Source organism: Chiloscyllium punctatum, chromosome 24 (assembly GCF_047496795.1).
Source record: "Chiloscyllium punctatum isolate Juve2018m chromosome 24, sChiPun1.3, whole genome shotgun sequence".
Lineage (NCBI taxonomy): Eukaryota > Metazoa > Chordata > Chondrichthyes > Orectolobiformes > Hemiscylliidae > Chiloscyllium > Chiloscyllium punctatum.
Window position 1 is genome coordinate 41,889,427 of NC_092762.1, and position 19,359 is coordinate 41,908,785.

The 19,359-nt window shown below is 41.9% G+C and overlaps 1 protein-coding gene across 2 annotated transcripts in view; it reads left to right on the top strand.

Annotated features, from left to right (window-relative positions):
• Positions 1 to 350: 350 nt before the first annotated feature.
• The window catches only part of rfx2 (regulatory factor X, 2 (influences HLA class II expression)), a 138,526-nt gene continuing 119,517 nt past the window's right edge, over positions 351 to 19,359 (top strand). For both annotated transcript variants that reach the window (XM_072593708.1, XM_072593709.1), the window contains exon 1: positions 351 to 461. The gene's annotated coding sequence lies outside the window, so the exon portion shown is untranslated. The remainder of the gene's footprint in view (positions 462 to 19,359) is intronic.

The window sequence follows — 19,359 nt, forward strand, 5'->3', positions numbered from 1 at the left end:
TTAAAAGCGCCTCCGAGGGAAAGTGTAGAAGATGCGCGCGCACACCCATGAAATATTAACAATCAGCTGGGTACAATAGCCACTGGCCACGTGATCCACCGGATATCCCAAATATAGGCAAACCGTCTATCTGACTGACAGGTACAGTATCCAATAGAAATACGTTGCTATGACAGCGACGTTTAGTGGGAGACCAATTAGCTCTCGGACCCGGCACGCCCAGTCCACGGAAGCTTGACGTTTTGCGATTGACAGGTCCCTAAACCAATCAACAGTGTAGATGTCAGCGAGCTGCGTCACGCCTGACCAATAGGAGGAGGCGGTGTCGCGCAAGGGGCGGGGCAATGGTGCGGTCGATGACGCGGGTGGGGATCGGTAGCAACTGTTGCCTTGAGAATAAACGCCATAGTCACGGTAGTCGTGGAGACTGTTACCCACCAACAGCTCGGGCCCGCAGCAAGGTGAGCATCGTTTCCCAGTATGAGTGAGGCCTGGGCCGCCTCCTGGCTCCCGGGCTTCGCGCCGCCGGGAAGGGCGAGGGACGAGGGGAATGGGGAACGAGGAGGGTCCGCTCCGTGTTCCCGGGGAACCATGTGGGGCCTCGCGCTCTATTTACCGCGTCCGCCACAAAATGGCGGGTTGTGGCCGAAAAGGGTTCAACGGGTGCACGGCTCCCGGGGCGAAGGTGGCCCCTGGGCTGGGCTGGGCTGGGCTGGGGGGGGTGGGCATTCGGCCTCAGGCACCAGCTTCTCTGCTGACCCCACTGTCCCTCTGTCGGCGCCCGCGGCGAGAGGCCACTGCTCCAACCTGGGCAGCTCCGTAACCGAGGTGTTGTGAGGTGGCCTCATCCCCCGCCAGTGTCCCGGCCTTTCGAGCTAGTCTGGCCCGAGTATTGGCCTGTGAGGGGGTGGGGGTTGGGGTTGGGGTGGGGGTGGAGGGGTACTCACTCGTCTTGTGTGGCAGCGGGGGCCCATCCTTTCTTCTTGCCGCACAGCAATGATGTATGTCTTCAGGGTCAAGCTGCTCTCTGGAAGGCAGCCTGGAGGGACCTTGGTTTCTCCCAAGCTACATGTGGGAGTGATGGAGTGACATTAAGGGCTTTTATCCACACTGAATAATTATGGAGTTACACTGGAAAATCAGTCCCTTTTATCTGTCTGTGAGATTCGTGTGGAGCTACTGCAATTCAACACTTAGGAAGTTGTTTAAATAAGCCCTGTATTCGTGATGGGGTTTCTCTAGTAACTCTGGCTTTTGTTTACCAATGTGTTCCTAACTGTATTGTTTCAATATAATTTCATGGTTGTATTTTGCTTGCGATTTTATACAGAATTCTATCGAAATTTGGTTTTTTTTAACTAAAGCAAGTTGAGATTCCAGGCTCGACTCCGAGCACTTACAGATATTTTTCATCGGCCTGTTCTTGCACATCTGTGAAATGGGTGGGACTTGAACTTGAACTTGGGCTGCCTGGCTTAGCAGTAGGAACATTACCAGTGCATCCCAAGAACCCTTCTCAGTGCACTTGTAAAGTTTTGTTTTAAGTTTAATTTTTTTTAACTCAGCCTGTTCAGCAATATTATTACACACCTTTGGAGCAGGTAGCGCTTGAACCTGGGCCTCCTGCTCCAGGGATAGAAGCACTAGCACTGCACCTCAAAAACCCTTCTCAGGGCATTTACACTGTGGCTGGATGAATGTTATTCACCTGTGACTTGGAAAATCAGCTGTATGAATGTCAGGATGTGGCAAAAAATGAAAAATTTCAGATCATTTTGCAGTAATGGTCCGATTGAACATGCTACTGAAGTTGACATTTCATGGTTGCCAGGCAAATTAGCAACAGAATAGATGGGCCACAAACCCAAAGAGAGGCTCTGCCACGAATGAAATAATTTTTTTTAAATAAAAAAAGCCTCAATTTGTTTAGCCTTTCCTCAATTAGATTTATTGATTGATTGTTTAGGTCCACTGATTCCTAATGTTAGATTTAGCAATACGATACTGATTGAAGTGTTTGAAAGGTCTGTACTGCAGAGTCAAAAAGTTTGGCAATGGAAAGGCCCAGCAGGTCAGGCAGCATCTGAGGAGTAGGAGAGTTGATGTTTTGGGCATCAGCCCTTCGTTAGGAATGCTTTTCCTGTTTGACTCTGATCTGCAGTCCTCATGTTTTCCAGGTCTCTACTGCGGTCTTAATTATTTGGCTAAAAATTTATTTGGGCCTTTTGCTGAACGTTTTGTCTGTATGGTGACTTAATTTGAGCTTTTAGTGATGTAGAATATCAGGGTTTGTATGTTTTTCTGCTTGATAGTGTTTGGATAAGGGGGAATGGCGGAGAGCAGAGTAACCAACCTTGAGTGTTTTAATGTAAAGGATTTTGCCATAAAGGATTATGTAGTGAAGTTGGTAAGAATCAGGTGGCTCTGTAATTTAATGGTTGAACAGAAATGTTTGCTTCCCTACCTCTAGATCATGAGGCCATATTTAAATCCTAATTGCTTCAGAGATCTGTAATGCTGTCGCCTAGCAGGTTAATCAAAAAATAGCTAGAATTGTTTGCATGGGCTCTTGGAGGTCAGGTACAGGGCCCGTTTGCTCCAGAGGTGTCCCACAATATGTCTAAACAGGTTGATTTTAGAAAATATCTACTGTTGTTTGGTTTTTGGGTATGGCATGAAATAATAGTAGCTAGATTCTGCTCAGTTGAATGGCTAGGTAAAAGGTTGCAGAGTCCATGGTAAAAGCTGTTTGGATTCTTGAATGAATTCCTTGACAGGAAGCCCCACTGATTTTGTGATTTTTCTTTTTGCTTTGAAATTATGGAATCAATGTGCAAAATCCAAACGTATGTAATTTGTCAGTTCCAAACCGGTTTCCCAATTAAACTTATGATCTCCAGGTTCTGAAATTTTCTTGGGGTTCAGGGGTTTCTATGACATAAAATAAGATTTAACCTTACACAAATGTCAAAACAGAAAATCTGTTGCAAAACTTATTAGTTTATTTTGTGCCAAATATAATAAAATTAGTTTATGCTTTATTGCCATACATGCTGGGAGAAAGTGAGGATTGCAGGTGCTGGAGAGTCAGAGTCGAAAACTGGCACTGGCAAAGCACAGCAAGTCAGGCAGCATCAGTAGCGCAATAGAGTCGACATTGTGGGCTTCAGCCTTCCTGATGAAGGGCTAATGACTGAAACGTTGGCTTTTTTGCTCCTCTGCTGCTTGACCTGCTGTGCTTTTCCAGACCACACTTTTCGATACTGCCATCCATAGCAAAATTGTTTTCGAGGTGCATTAAGTCTTTGATTCCGAAGTACCAACTTTTGTACTTGAACTGAGATTTTGTTCAGAGATTCTATGACTAATTTAGAACATACTGAACATTTATATAAAACTATTAGATGAAGCAGTTTGTTGGCCTGGTGTCAAACCCAAGTCTTGCAGTTGCTGTAAGCTCTGGATTAACTTCCCAGAAAATCGAGAGGAAAACATATTTTTCATGGATATTTCATGAGTATGAATATCTCTTTGAATCCCATAAAGTGCTACAGACAGTGAGTGTGTGCGTTGTGCTCCCTAAGCCGAGAATTGCAATTATGAGAATAGCCTACAAACACTTGCTCAACTGTGCAACTGTATTAATCCCAAAGTATGAATTTACAAATGAAGCATCTTGTCTATTTTGTCTATCGAAGCCTAAACTGTGATGCGTAACTAACTGAAAATGCATGGTAGATCTTTTCAAATTGCAAGAAATGCTTTCTGAATCTTGAGTTGTGTGCCTGTTGCTGAACAGCCAGAATTTGTATTGATGGCAGTTTCACGCGTATAAACCTTTGTACTGTGGAAACATGCTGATTCATTGGGTAACCAATCATACTCTCATCTCCTGGGGTCTGAGTATAATCATCTGTTGAATGATGATGACTAGGTTCACAGAGTTTTGGCAAATGTGAGCAGTCAGATCTTTAAACTTTTTTAAAAATCATTTCAGCTGAAATTATTCATATGTATCTCAAACATGCATTCATATTCCATTAATATACTGTACTTGTTGACTCCCAGTATAGAAAGTCCACTTTCCAGTTACCACCCGGGCTATGTATTCAGGATGCCAGATATCTTTGTATTTTGAACTTCCAGTGCTTGAGGTATGCAAGAACTTGAACCAGCCAGGTTTTTGTATGTATAATTCAAGTCTGAGATTGGATTGCAGTGTACCAATTTTGCTCTTTCAGGAGTCTGCATGGGCTTTGTCCTTGGATGTCTAGTCTTGTTTGCTATTCAAATGATTTTGAACTAAAACTGAGGCAGTCTGGGACTTTGAGATTTGATTGTTGGGAGCAGAGTCCATCTTGATCTTGTACTTTTTTACATTATTGTAAATGTTGAAACAGTGAAAATTAGTATTGTTTGAAATTAGCTTGCTCATTTATACATTTGGGAATATGAATATGTTTTTCCTAATTATTCTCATCTTATCCTTTTATGCTGACTTTATCCAATTATCTAAAGAATGTAAGCACAGAGCTGACTCAAGTTGTTATATGGCCAGACCTTCATACCTATTGACCCATTTCCAGCTGGTGCACTGCAGGTCTTGTATTTGCAGGCTGGAGCTCAGGCTGGGAACTGCACACTGCCAAGTGCAGCAGTAAATAATTTATTTCCATTCATGGAACCCCAGTGGTGATTAACAATAAGCAGTAGAAAATACATGGTCCTCTCCTGCCTGGTGAAATAATTTAAATTCCACCTAGATAGATTAGTGTTTCTTCCCATTCCTGGTTGAACAGGCCTTGCATGAAATCAGTTTAGCGTGATTTTGCTGAATCCTTTTTCGGTTAAGTCTGTACTGTATACTACACAGACTGTCATGATCTATTTTCTCTGTATTGATAATGTTATGATACCCATTATCATGATAATGAACTGATAATAATTTAGTGTCTCGGTATAGAATCGCACAGCATAGAATCAGGCCCTTCAGCCCGACTAATTCATGCTGACCAGGTTTCTTAAACTGAACTCGTCAAATTTGACTGAGTTTGGCCTGTATCCCTCTAAACCTTTTCTATTCATGTACCAGCCCAAGTGTCTTTTAACTTATAATTATCCCTGCCTTTACCACTTCCTCTGGTGACTTATTCCCCATCCTCTGTGTGAAAAAGCTGCCTTTCGGGTTCCCTTTCAAATCTTTTCCCTCTCACCTTAAACCTATGCTGTTTAGCTTTGGACTTTGTTACCCTGGGGAAAAGGCCTTTGGCTACTCATCTTATCTATGCCTCCTCGTGGTTTTATACTAAATGGCCTGCCCTGATCAAGAACCAGATGTAACCAATTTACCTAATTAGCTGCCTCTAATGTGCTACAGCATCAACAGAGCTTGTTTTAACTTTCCTTCAAATCCTGTCAAGATAGTTGGAAAGTCAAATTTGAATTATTTGATAAACCTCGTATCATGAACAGTCAATGTTGTGGACCAGACCAAACTCCTCAAGATGTCTAGGGGATGGCTTCTCCGCTAACTTTTTCTTCATTTAAAGGCAAGTACAGGGCACGGTGTCCCAGATGTGTTTTGATTGGCCAACGACTAGGCATAAAGCAAAACCTACTTTATTTGTAAAACACAATTAAAATGAAAAGAAGAATTGGCACAACTTTGGTTCTACCGAAATACTTCATTAAAAATAATATTATTTTGCTAGTAATCATCATCAGGTCCAATATAGCAGCATCCCATAAACACACCCTTGGCAAAGGCAAATTCAGCAAAAACTTATCTTCCTTCCAGACCAGGAGAAAGGAACATCAACCAACAATCAAGCAGCAGAGAGAGAACTCAAGCTATTTGTTAGGAGGGAGAGAGCTATATCTATTGGCTTCTACAGTCAGTTCCAAACCCAAGTGTAATGTAAAACTAAACTGTCTTTGTGAGCCTGACTCCACCCACTCATGCTTCTTGAGTCAATTTTAAAAGATACACTCTGAGCTCAAAGCTGTTTAGCCACTGCTTCTGAAGCAGATATTCTGCTACCACTGTGGCAATAGCTGTCTGCAAGAGAAACAGAACAGAACAAATCTCTCTCTTAAAGATACATTGTCCCTTTCAGAATTAAACTTGGAGTCCTTATTTGGTCTGGCCTACATGAGCTACCAATTCAACTCTGAAATAGTCCAGCAAACACGCTAATGGAACAAACAACTGGGTAAACCATAATCCACATTCAAAAAATGCTGGTGACCTGCCATTCAACATCATAATCTATTTTCACTCATCACCATTTGACTGATTTTGTATTTTCTCGTATTCGGTTTTCTCCCTCAACTATATAACTCAATATTTCTCTGCTTTGAAATATCTTAGTAGTTTGTTAAAATTTCAGTAACTGAAAAGAATAGACAAGTGTCACATGTGATTCATTCATAGTGTTCTTGTTTCTGGTTGAAAAGTTTGAATCCACACCAAGATGAAAGTACACCATAGTTTAGACAGCATTTCAGTGCATCATACCACACTTGGAGCAGAGGCAATGGGAAAGAAGATTTAAAAGGATGGTGCCAGAACTACGTGGATAAATGTGGAATTTATCACCGGAAGTGATTGAAGTGGGTATGCTATAGTTACATTTAAAGGGAAGCTTCACAACATGAAGGTGAAATTGAATAGTATTAAGAAGGCAAGTTTAAATGAGGGAAGATGCTGGATGATTGATAGCATAAGCACTAGCAAAGACTGGTTGGGCCAAACGATGTGTATCTTATGAGTTGATGTTGGAATATCCTTTTCTGATGGGGTCGGTGCTTTTTGATAGGGAGGAGGAATCCAAAGTAAAATGCTGTCAGCAATATTGATATGTTTCCGATATGTTGTGGTTGGTGGAGGTTAGTCATATCTACTCTAGGATACCTCTGCAGGAGCCCTTCAGGGCAGTGTCCTGGAACCAACTTTCTTCAGCTGCTTCATCATTGAATATCCTTCCATCATAAGGTCGGAACTGGGGATGCTGCTGATGATTGCATGATGTTCGGCGCTGTTTGTGACATCTCAGATGCTAAAGAAGTACATGTTCCAATACAATAAGATCTGGATGATATCAAAGCTTGGGCTGACAAATGGCAAATAACATTTGCATCATCCAAATGCTAGGCATTGACAATTTAACTACAGTTCCTTGATAATCAATGATGTTAACATCATTGAATTCCCCATAATCCATATCGTATGAGTCACTATTGACCAGAAACTGAATTGCACTCCACATAAACACAGGAGCTATAAATGCAGGTCAGAGACTAGGAATACTGTGGCTAGTAACTGTCATCTCCTGACTCCTCAAAGCCTGTCCACCACCTGCTCTGCACAAATCAAGAGCGTGATGCAATGCTCCCCACTTGCCTGGATGTGTGCAGCTCCTAAGAAGCTTAACTTGATTGTTGTCACATCCACTCCCTCCACCAACAACACTTAGTAGCAGCAGTGTATATGTCTACAAGCTACACTGCAGAAATTCACCAAAGAAAGCAATTCCAAACCTGTGACCACTTCCATCAAGGGCAGCAGGTACTTGGGAACATCACTACCTGCAAGTACCCCTCCAAGACACTCACCGTCCTGACTTGAGAATACATTGTTGTTCCCTTAGTGCTGTCAGTTCAAAATCCTGGAAATTCCTTCTTCGTAGCATTGTGTGTCAACCTACAGCATATGGACTGCAGTTATTCAAGAAGGCAACTTGCAAAGCACCTTCAACCAGAGACAGTCAATAAATGCTGCCCAGCCAGCGACATCCATGTCCCATCAGTGAATTACCAAGTTTCATCAATATACCATGCAAAGTATTCTATCCGGATGCGTTGGTATGGCGACTGCTGTCCCCAAGACTGCAAGAAATCGCAGAGACCAACAAATGTTCTTTTTGTTTTTTTTTAATTTAGAAATTAGAGTTGTTTGCAGCCTTGTCCATTACGAAAACCAGCCACCTTCCACTGATTCTGTCAATACTTCCTGCTGCCTTGGGAGAGTAGTCAACGTAGTCAAAAATCCCTCTCTCCCCAGTTATACTCTTCCACCCTCTTCCTTCAGGCAGGTGATACAAAAGTTTGAAAGCACGTACCAACAGATTAAGAACAGCTTCTTCCTGCTGTTACCAGTCTTATGAACAGACCTCTCATGTATCAGTTCTTTGTCCTCAAGTTTCTTGTACCCGTAACACTATATTCTGTATGCTGTTCTATTACTCTGATGTACTTAAGTCAGGTATGATTTGTCTGGTTAGTACACAAAATTATACATTTTACTGTCTCTACACATGACAATAATCAAATCAAAACGCACACAACTCACCCCCAGCTCATTTACCAAAACTAAATGGTCCGAGCACTTTTCTTGGGATTTACCTTTTGCAACCTCCTTGTGGCATGAACAGTATCTATTTAGCTTAGCTATCAGTTAGCCATGCTGCTATGTTTATTGTTGTAGCATGTGGCCTAATTCTTCCTTTCAACGGGCATCTTGTGTAATGCCTCCTTCTGAAACTCTACATGGACACTTATTCACTGTATTCCATATTTGTTCAAAATATATGGAACAATTACAAAACTTCCAAAAGGTTACATGAAGTTGTCATATATGTATAAACCATAAGGTGACTTGCTTGTATAGAATCAAATTCTAATGGTTCCTCTGCATAATTTTATCTTTAACTTTTCATGGCCAGACTTTTTTTTTTCTATTTATGAAATGATTCTTTTCATGGGGCATGGTTGCAATTATTAATTTTGCCTGAGGAACAGTTAATATTTTGCATGCTGCAAATTCAACAGGCTTATTGGCTGTTCAAGTTGACATTTATGATTAAAATTAGATTTTATTGTCATGTGTACATAAGTACAGGGGTACAGTGAAAGATATCATTCCCTGCACCATCTTGGGTACAAAGGTAGCTAGGTACAGATTCTTACAAAGTAGAAAAATCAGCAAATATAGTTAACAACAGTTCAACTTTGTAGTCCTCTTTAAGCGCTTAGGCATGCGAGGTCTGCACTGTCCACAACGATTTGATCTCTTCTACATTTGGGCTGGAACTCCGTGCGTTTGATGCTACTGCAGATGCTGGGAAACATCAGGTTGCGTGCTCTTGTCATCACCACGAATGTCACCTCTCTGGCTACTGCACTGGGCTGAATCTTCCACTCAATCTCTCCACAGAAGGTAAATAGATTAAATTAAGAAAAAATAGCTGTGAAGGAAGACAAAAAGCATAGAGAGCAGATGAGCTCTTGGCAGGAGTCCGCATGCTGTACTACTAACTTAACCAGCATCTTGGACATGTGAGCAGTGAAATTAATCTTTCTGCCCATGTGAAAATCTTGTCATTTTCTAAAGCTAACCTTAAGTCTTCGCTAGATTCAAATCAACCGGCTTTGGCTAATTCCACAACCTATTTTATCCATGCATTAACTGATTTGTATAACAAGTCAATTTGGGTATTGAGCATGGAAGACTCTCAGTAATGCTGCTCCTAACACTGACACTTCTGCTTAGGCTGTCAGTGCATGTGACTTGTTTGGCTGTCTCTTGTCGACCAACATTTGGTGTCTCAAGCAATATGGAGACGCCGGTACTGATAATTTGGCATTTGCAATACTATCTCATATTTTAAAACTCCAACAGATTTTATAACAAATGTCAAGTTTATTTTGTTTGGAATTAGTAGGTGGTGCTATTTCATTTGTATAGCTACATTCACCCTCTTAATATTTAAACCATGCAAAACCATAACTATTTTTATTAATACCATATGACTGTCAGTATGTAAGTTATTTTCAGATCAGCTGTGATACAAACAAATAAGACCGCATTCCACTGTTGTTAAGTTCATAAATTTGAAGTTTATTCCAAGCCTTTTCTGTTTCTTCTTCTGGATGTAATTGAGCATAGTGTTTTCAGATCCTCTTCAATTCAGTGTGTAATAACGTTTCAGATGTAATGATTCTCACAATGCTTTGGAAATACAGTCAGTCTGAAAACAGCTTTAGGTGACCCTTGACTAACCTGAAAAACTGAATAGGTTGTACTGCTACTTTAACATCATTCCATAGCAATGAAAGCAGAGACCTTTTACGTGAGTGTTTCAAGGCTAGTTAGGCATGATGTTGACAGCTTGATGACAGGGCAGAAAAGATTTACTGCAGTGGCTTCGGTGAGGCATCTCTCTCCACATGGAAAGTTACGTTAGAAATCATGAATAAAGAGGAACTGTTTACAGTGGCAGAAACTGAAGCTGATAGCCCAAGAACCAGAAGTGACATGAGAAACACTTTTATGACTAGATGTCATCTGGAATTTACTTCCTGAACATGTGGAAGCAGATTCAGTAATGATTTCATGATGCATATGTGAAGGAGAATTTGCAGAGCACAATGGAAATTAAAAAGGTAGTGACCAATTGGATACCTCCAATATCAAGTTAGTCTGATGAATTAAATGGACCCTGATGCTGTATTTTTTTTTGGCCTCTTCATAAATTTTGAGAATTTGAGCATTGAATTCCAGGCAGTACAGATGAGGATTTTGGTAATGTCCTTGAGGAATGTGCTAGATCCTGTAGGTGGCCTCACAGTTTCACCACATGTGATCTGAAACTCACTTCTGAGAAATAGAACATTCGCTTGCTCATCTAATGTGAATTTGGATTGTTGAAGGCTCTTGGGGGAAATGAAAGCTTATTTGCATTGACAGTTGTATCAAACGTGGGTAGCAGTGGAGTGGATTAAGGAATCAGATTTTTGCAGGAAATTAATTTGAATTTTATATGTTATAGAGGGAAGCTTTGAAATGTTTAGAGCAAAAATGCCTGATACTAACTCTACCCATGTCACAATAGTGTGGTGTGTTCAGTGCAACTAAGTTTTTTTTTTGTCATTGATATGTATGGCAGCAGAGTTTAGGAAATGCAGTACCATCAAAAGAGACGGCCGAACTTTCTTGCCACTCGAGTGAAAGGAAGTGGTACCATCCACTCAGCAACTCATATTTGGTACTGTTTAATTCTTGCTGTAAGACTGGCAGGCATCCTCCATCTGGAGCTGAAATTCTGTTGTCGTGGAAGATAGATTTCTAGAAAGTGGAGATCATTTTCAATCCAAAACACCACCAGCAGCAATAGTAGTGCTTTCGGTTAACGTGTATAATTTTAAAAAAATTATTTTGTGCGCTGGTCAGCTTTGATAGCCCATCCCTATTTGCCCTTGAGAAGGTAGTGGTGAGATGCCTTCTTGAATGGCTGCAGTCCACTTGCTGTGGGTTGACCCACAATTCCAGGATTATGACCTAACAACTATGAAGAAATGGCGGTTTATTTCCAAGTGAAGGTGTTGAGTGGCTTGGAGGAGAACTTGTGGGTAGTGGTGTTCCCAAGTACCTGCTGTCCTTGTCCATCTAGATGAAAGTGGTCGTGGATTTGGAAGGTGCTATCTAAGGATCTTTGGTGAATTTCTACAGTACATCTTGTAGATAGTACACACTGTTGCTACTGAGTGCTGGTGGTGGAGGGATTGCATGTTTGTAGATGTGGTGCCAATCAAGTGAGCTGCTTTGTCCTGGATAGTGTCCAGCTTCATGTGTTATTGGAGCTGCACCCATTCAGGCAAGTGGGGAGTATTCCAGTCATACTCCCGATCTTTGCCTTGCAGATGATGGATAGACTTTGGGGTGTCAGGAAGTGAGTTACTCGCCACAGTATCCCTTGTCTCTGACTTGCTCTTTGTAGCCACTATGTTTATGTGATGAGTCCAGTTGAGTTTCTGGTCAGTGGTAACCCCAAGGATGTTGACAGTGTGGGATTCAGTGATGGTAATCCTGTAGAGTGTCAAGGCGCAGTGGTTCGAGTGTCTCTTTTTGGTGATGGTTATTGTCTGGCATTTGTGTGGCACAAATGTTACTTGTCGGCTCAAGCCTGTCTATTGTCCAGATCTTGTTGCATTTGAGCATGACTGCTTCAGTGTATGAGGAGTCCTGAATGACGCTGAGTACTGTGCAATCATGGGCGAATATTCCCACTTCTAACCTTTTTATGATGGAAGGAAGGTCATTGATGAAGCAGCTGAAGAGTTCTGGGCTTAGGACACTACTCCAGGACATCTCTGCAGGAGTAGTTCAGGGCTGAGGTGACTGACCCTCCACAAACGCAACCATCTTCCTATGTGCCACGTATGATTCTAACCAGCAGAATGTTTGCCTCCTGATACCCGTTGATTCCTGTTTTGCCAGGGCTCCTTGATACCATACTCAGTCAAATGCGGTCATGATGTCAAGGGCTGTCACACTCATGTCACCTCATTATTTAAAGATCAGGTTTTCCAAAACCATATCCTGCTTGAGTTTTGATAAGGCGACAGGGTCTAGATCAATGAGAATCTAATGGCATTCACCCAGACCTCCCCAGACCAGCAAATGACCTATGACACAGTTGAAGGATTCTCTGTATTCTCAGTGAGACTATTCACGTTTATTTTGAGTGCCAGGAAATGTAGTGCATTCAAGAGCTGTGAATGCAAATGGAGTTAAAATTGATGCCAATATGCCAACATTTCTACATTTGTATGAACTTGCTCATTCATGGATCTGTAGACTTCACAATTGAAAGATTAGAACACTTTGAAGCCATGCAGATATGGTTGTTGAGTTGTGATTTTTTTATTTCAAAAATATACTTTTGGTCTGTACAATTGGACATGCCATATTTATGTAAACCTTCCGTTTCTTTGCATACCGAAACAGAGTAATCATCCATATTTGCAGGTCTGTGTGATTACATTTTTAGCTGAGGGGTCAGCAGAGCCCAAATGACTGCTTGGGCCCCCTGTTCTTCTTAGGCAGGCAGATGTTACATGGTGGTCTTTCCCCATCGCGCCTTGGTGGCAGCTGCCCCAAGCTTCAGCGCGTCCCTCAATACGTAGTCCTGGACCTTGGAATGTGCCAGTCTGCAACACTCAGTCGGGGTAAACTCTTTCAGTTGAAAGATCAACAGGTTTCGGACCGCCCAGAGAGTGTCCTTCACCAAGTTGATGATCCTCCAGGAGCAGTTGATGTTCATCTCAGTGTGCGTCCCGGGGAACAGGCCGTAGAGCACTGAGTCCCGCGTCAAGGTGCTGCTCGGGACAAACTTCGACAAACACCGCTGCATTCATCTCCAGACTTCCTCTACATAGGCACATTCCAGAAGGAGATGTGTGACAGTCTCGTCCCCACCGCAGCAGCTTAGAGGGCAGCGTGCAGTGCGGCAGAGAGTCCGGGCGTGCATGAAGGATCTCACAGGCAGAGCCCTTCTCACCATCAGCCAATGGTGATGTCAAACATATGTTTCGTCCCTGCAAATTTGAGGAATTGGGGATGCTGTTTCTACAGTACAGACTTTTAAAATGTGTTGACTGTAATGCAATTACAGCACCAACACTTTAAGCACTGTTTCTAAAGCGTGAATTTTCTAGAATGTGGGATTGTTCAAGAATGTAACCATTGCGTTATAGATGGGCTGACTGTAATTGGCCATGTGTTTTCCCTCATTAGCATGTAGTTGGCAAGATCAGCAGCTATTGCCCATTGCTAATTTCCCTTTAATTTAGCGACTCCCTAGTCCACTTTCGAAGGCAATTGATTGTCAGCCACATTTCTGGATTTGCATACAGGCCAGATTGGGTAAGGATGATTCAATTCTCTAAAGGTCTCTGCTGAACCAATAGGTTTTATGACCACCAATGATGCTTTCTTGGTCATCATCACTTCTAATCGTTTTTGTCTGTGTGGATTTTTGAGGTCCATTTGCGGCAGTGACTTCAGGAATCAAAAGTAAATACTGCGAATGGAATTTGCGCCCCAATCACTGTGCTAATTGTCAGAACGGCTGTGCAGCTTTGAAAGCACTTCCGTCACCATCACAGATTAGCTTTCAATTCTGAAGTTATAAATTAAAATTAAATGTCATCAGCTTGCGAAAGTGCAATTTATATCTGGATTTTGCAAACATTACCCAAGGCCTTTCAATTACTGTTCTAGTGACGATACACGACACCATTGTCTTCACATCTGATATGTATATAATGTATCTTTTAAATAATAACTTATCCAAGCTCTTAAAAATACTTCCTCTACCTGTGTTCATGAATACTAAGACCATAAGATCTAGGTGCAGAATTTAGGCCATTCAACCTATTGAGGGTAAAAACAAGGACTGCAGATGCTGGAAACCAGAGTCTAGATTAGTGGTGCTGTAAAAGCACAGCAGGTCAGGCAGCATCCGAGGAGCAGGAAAATCGACGTTTCGGGCAAAAGCCCTTCATCAGGAATATAGGCAGGGTGCCTGTGGGGTGGAGAGATAAATGAGAGGGGTGTGGGGAGAAAGTAGCATTGAGTACAATAGGTGAATGGGGTGGGGATGAAGGTGATAGGTCAGAGAGGAGGGTGGAGTGGATAGGTTCCTTCTGTGACTACCTGGTCAGGTCCACGCCCTCCCCACCCAGCAACAACCCACCCTCCCTCACCTTCATCCAAGGCCCCAAAGGAGCCTTCCACATCCATCAAAGTTTTTTATATGCACATCCACCAATATCGTTTATTGCATCCGTTGCTCCCGATGCAGTCTCCTCTATGCTGGGGAGACTGGATGCCTCCTAGCAGAGTGCTTTAGGGAACATCTCTGGGACATCCGCACCAATCAACCACACCGCCCTGTGGCCCAACATTTCAACTCCGCCCTCCCACTCTTCCGAGGACATGGAGGTCCTGGGCCTCCTTCACCGCCGCTCCCTCACCACCAGACACCTGGAGGAAGAACGCCTCCTCTTCCGCCTCGGAACACTTCAACCCCAGGGCATCAATGTGGACTTCAGCAGTTTCCTCGTTTTCCCTTTTTCTTCCAGCTCAGCACCTCCCTCATGACCTGTCCTACCTGCCTATCTTCCTTTTCACCTATCCACTCCACCCTCCTCTCTGATGTATCACCTTCATCACCTCCCCCACTCACCTATTGTACTCTTTGCTACCTTCCCCCACCCCCGCCCTCCTCTTATTTATCTCTCCACCCCACAGGCACCCTGCCTCTATTCCTGATGAAGGGCTTTTGCCCGAAACGTCTATTTTCCTGCTCCTCTGATGCTGCCTGAACTGCTGTGCTTTTCCAGCACCAGTCTAATCTAGAATTCAACATATTGAGTTTTCTCTGCCATTCAGTCATGGCAGATAAGTTTCTCAGCCCCATTCTTCCACTTTTCTCCCGTAATCCTTGATCCCCTTGATACTCAAGAACCTATCTATCTCCGTCTTAAATATACTCAATGACCTGGCCTCCACAGCCTTCTGTGGCAACGAATTTCTTAGATTCACCACTCTCTGGCTGAAGACGTTTCTCCTTATCTTCATTCTAAAACGTTTTCCCTTTACTCCTTTTATGCCTTTGGATCCTAGTCTCTCCTACCAATGGAAACATCTTCTCTATCCAGGCCATTAATTATTCTGTATGTTTCAATTAGATCCCCCCCCCCCCTCCCCCATATCCTTCAAAACTCCATTGATATAGACCCAGAGTCCTCAAAAGTACCTTTATATGTTAAGCTTTTCATTCCTTGGATTGTTCACATGAGCCTCCTCTAAACATGCTCCAAGGTTATTACAATCTTCCTGAGATATGGTATCCAAAACTGTGCACAATACTCTAAAGGCTCTGGCAAGGTTACATTTAGAGCCTCAGAAATAAATTGCTGTACAAAAAGATTAAAGCAAGGCAGTGTCTTTTGTGTTTTATTGTAGGAAACAGTTGATTTGTGTACCAACTCTCTCTTGTGATGTTGATGGAGATAATAGCTGACCTCCCCTTCTCTGAAATCACACCATGGGTTCTTGCACTTGCAACAGCAGATGAGATCTTGTTTTCATATCTCACTTAATAGGCAGTGCTTATGATAAGACAGTTGCTCCCTCAGTACAGTAATCAAGTGTCAAGTCTTAATTTTTATGCTCAAATCACTAAGTAGGACTTGAACCTTATGAATCAGGCAAGAGCACAACCAACTGAGCTGTGGCTGATATTCAAATCAAGTGTTCCTCCATGTATCCTGTTGTGTGCTTTTTTTCATGGCTTAAACTAGTTGCTCCGTATAATGAAAAAAACAAAGCCATCACTCCTCTGAGAAATATCTTGTTTGTCCCCTAAGGCTTTGATCACCATAGACTGTGATAATCCTGAACAACATTTTCAATTAAGCAACAAGAGTGAATGTATAAATGTGACTTTTTCTTAGTGGTCATCTCTCTGTAGCCCCCCCTTTGTTGAATGGTTGCACCTTTAAAATATAGTTCTACTTCAGAGTATGTATTACATGTTCTGACTTGTTTCTGCATAGCTTCTATTGATTGCCAGCCTGTTCAGTTCTAATAATTTGCTGTGCAGCCAAACACTATATCTTTTGTGACGTAAAGGTGAAAATAAATTCTGCTCCTTTGCAACTCTGCATGGGGCCTACAACCTGCCCTATGACATTCCAGCCATTCAGTGTTAGATTGAAGCAGTAAGGATTTTGAAAAGTGGCTACCATTTTCTGTCTTTACCCCTCTAAGTTTAGGTAAAAAGGGTAAAGCATAGTTGCATTTTTTTTGGCTTCTTAATCTGATTGAATCTCTGAGCTGGACAAGTTGACCACTTAATCTTGCAGTTATTGATAGAAGTGCAATAACATTTTCCAAAGTGTATTCACTCATACAAATACCATTTGTCACCCCACCCTTGTATTCAGTGATTGTGCTGTCTGTCACACCACTACCCAGATGTAGAAATTAAGCGAATCTCATTTTTGAACAATTGACTTGAAGGCTTTGATTCAAACATTGCAATCCAAACTGGAGAATGGAATTATAATGTATTTATTTACAGTCAATTTTCATTTAAACTATCCAAGTTTTTGCACTTAAAGCATGGACCAAGTTTATCCATTGGTTAGGATTACGTTCATGGATTAACCAGACCAATTACACCTGCTTAGATTGTTTCTAGTTTGTTTTGTTTCTAGTAGATATACAGCAGAGTATTCCCCTAAGATCTGCATGGAAAACATTTATGGTGGTGTGTCTATTTTCTGAATTGTTTGCTCTTGACACAAGTCTTCAGTTTAATATTACGATCTGGTTTTAGGGTGAGTTCAGAGCCTGTCATGGTTCTAGCTGTTGTCATTCTGAAGAGGATTCATTACCGCTGATATTAGCTCCAATCAATGTTTGAAATGAACCTGTAAAGTTTGCAACCTGATGGCAAGGATTATCAGCCAATTAAATTCAATTATTGCTGCATATGCCCAATAATTGAGTGCAATATTCCAAGTATTGTGAAAGTATTCATGGCACATTGTTGTTCAGTCATGATGCTCCCCATTCCCATTTGTATCACCCCATGGACTATGATCATTCAAGAAGGCAGCTCACTGCCACCACCTCCCAGAGCAATAAGGGGTGGACAATAATTATGTAAGTTGCTGACTGAAAGGTTTGTTTTCAGACGTTTCATCGTCATATTAGGTAACGTCATCAGTGAGAGTCTCTGGTGAAGCGCTGGTGGTATGTCCTGCCTCTATTTACAGTCTTGGTTTTTAAGGTGTTTGACTGTCATTTCCAGTTCTTTCTCTTTTCAAATAAAGGTAGATCGGATCCAAATTGCTCTGTTCATTGATGGAGTTCTGGTTAGAATGCCCTGCCTCTAAGATTAGAGCTGCCGGTATTGGACTGGCAAGGACAAAGTTAAAAATCACACCACAACACCAGGTTATAGTTCAACAGGTTTAATTGGAAGCATTAGCTTTCGAGGTGCTTCTTCACCTGATGAAGAGGCAGTGCCTTCAAAGCTAGTGCTTCCAAATAAACCAAATATAATCTGGTGTTGTGGTTTTTAACTATGCCTCAAAAGAATTCTCGTGTGTCTTTGTTTCGCCTATCCGAGGGGTCTGTGTGTTATCCTAGCCAAAGTGGTGTCCTCCTTTGTCTGTATATGTGGAAACTAGTGATAGCGGGGAGTGTCTTTTGGTTGCTAGTTGGTGTTCACATATCCTGGTGGTAAGTTTCCTCTTTGTTTGTCCGATTGTAGGTTTTATTTAAAAACAGTTCTTGCATGGTATCTTGAAAAGGAAAACAAAACAGAAATGACAATCACTCACCTTAAGAAACCAAGACCTGTAAATGGAGGCAGGGCATACCACCAGCACTTCACCAGAGACTCTCACTGATGTTACCTAGTATGGTGACAAAACATCTGAAAACAAACCTTCCAGCTCAGCGAGCTACCTTTTTTTATATATTTATCATTAACCTGAGCTACAAATCTTTTCAAAAAATGGATCATAAATGCTGGCATTGCTGGTGGCACCCATCTCCAAGGAGCTGTCGACCAGCCCGTTGTGCGAGGACAGAACTACAATGGTTCTTTTCCAAAAACACATTTTACTCATGAGTTTTGCCAAGACATCATCTGAAGTATTTTAAATGGAATATTAGAGAAGACAATGACATTTTAATTTTTTTTCCATACAGTATTTCCATTCAGGTATCGATGTAATTTCAGTACTTTTGATAGTTAAAATTTACATTCCATGTCAAGCATACAGCTCAAGCAGTTCCAGCACCTTGAACAATGCAAGTAACGTGTTCAAGGGAAGGACCCTAGGAAATACAAGGCATCTGAGTATGTTGTGAATGTCCACTGATCCTCGAAGGCAAAACGTGTTTTTAAAAAAGGCATATGGGATTCTTGCCTTCATTAGTCAAGTCTCTGAATAATAGAGTTAGGGGCTTATGTTGGGGTTGTACGTAAAATTAGTTAGGCTGTTGATGGTGTACTGTGAGCAGTTTCAGTTGCCACATTGTAGGAAGGATGCGATTGCATGAAAGAGGTGCAAAGGAGATTCTCTAAGATATAGTCTGGGCTGGAGTGTTTAAGTTATGAAGAGAGACTGGAAGGGTTGGAGTTGTTTTCCTTAAGGCAGAAAGGCTGAGGGGCAATTAAGATGTACAATGTTCTGATGACCGTAGACTGGGAGAAATATTTCCCCTTCGTAAAGTAACCAGCGTGATTTAAGATATGTATTAGGTGACTTAGAGGGAATTAAAAAGAAAAAGGAATCATGGGCTGCTTGAATTCACTGCCTGAAAGAGTGACAGAGTTTTGGTATTTAGATAACCCCTTAAAAAACTGCAACATACAAGTCTATGGGCCAAATACTGGAAAGTGGGATGAGATTAGATGGATGTTTGACTGGCACAGATAACAATTGGCAGAATGGCATCTTTTCATGCTGTAAAAACTCTGATTAACATCA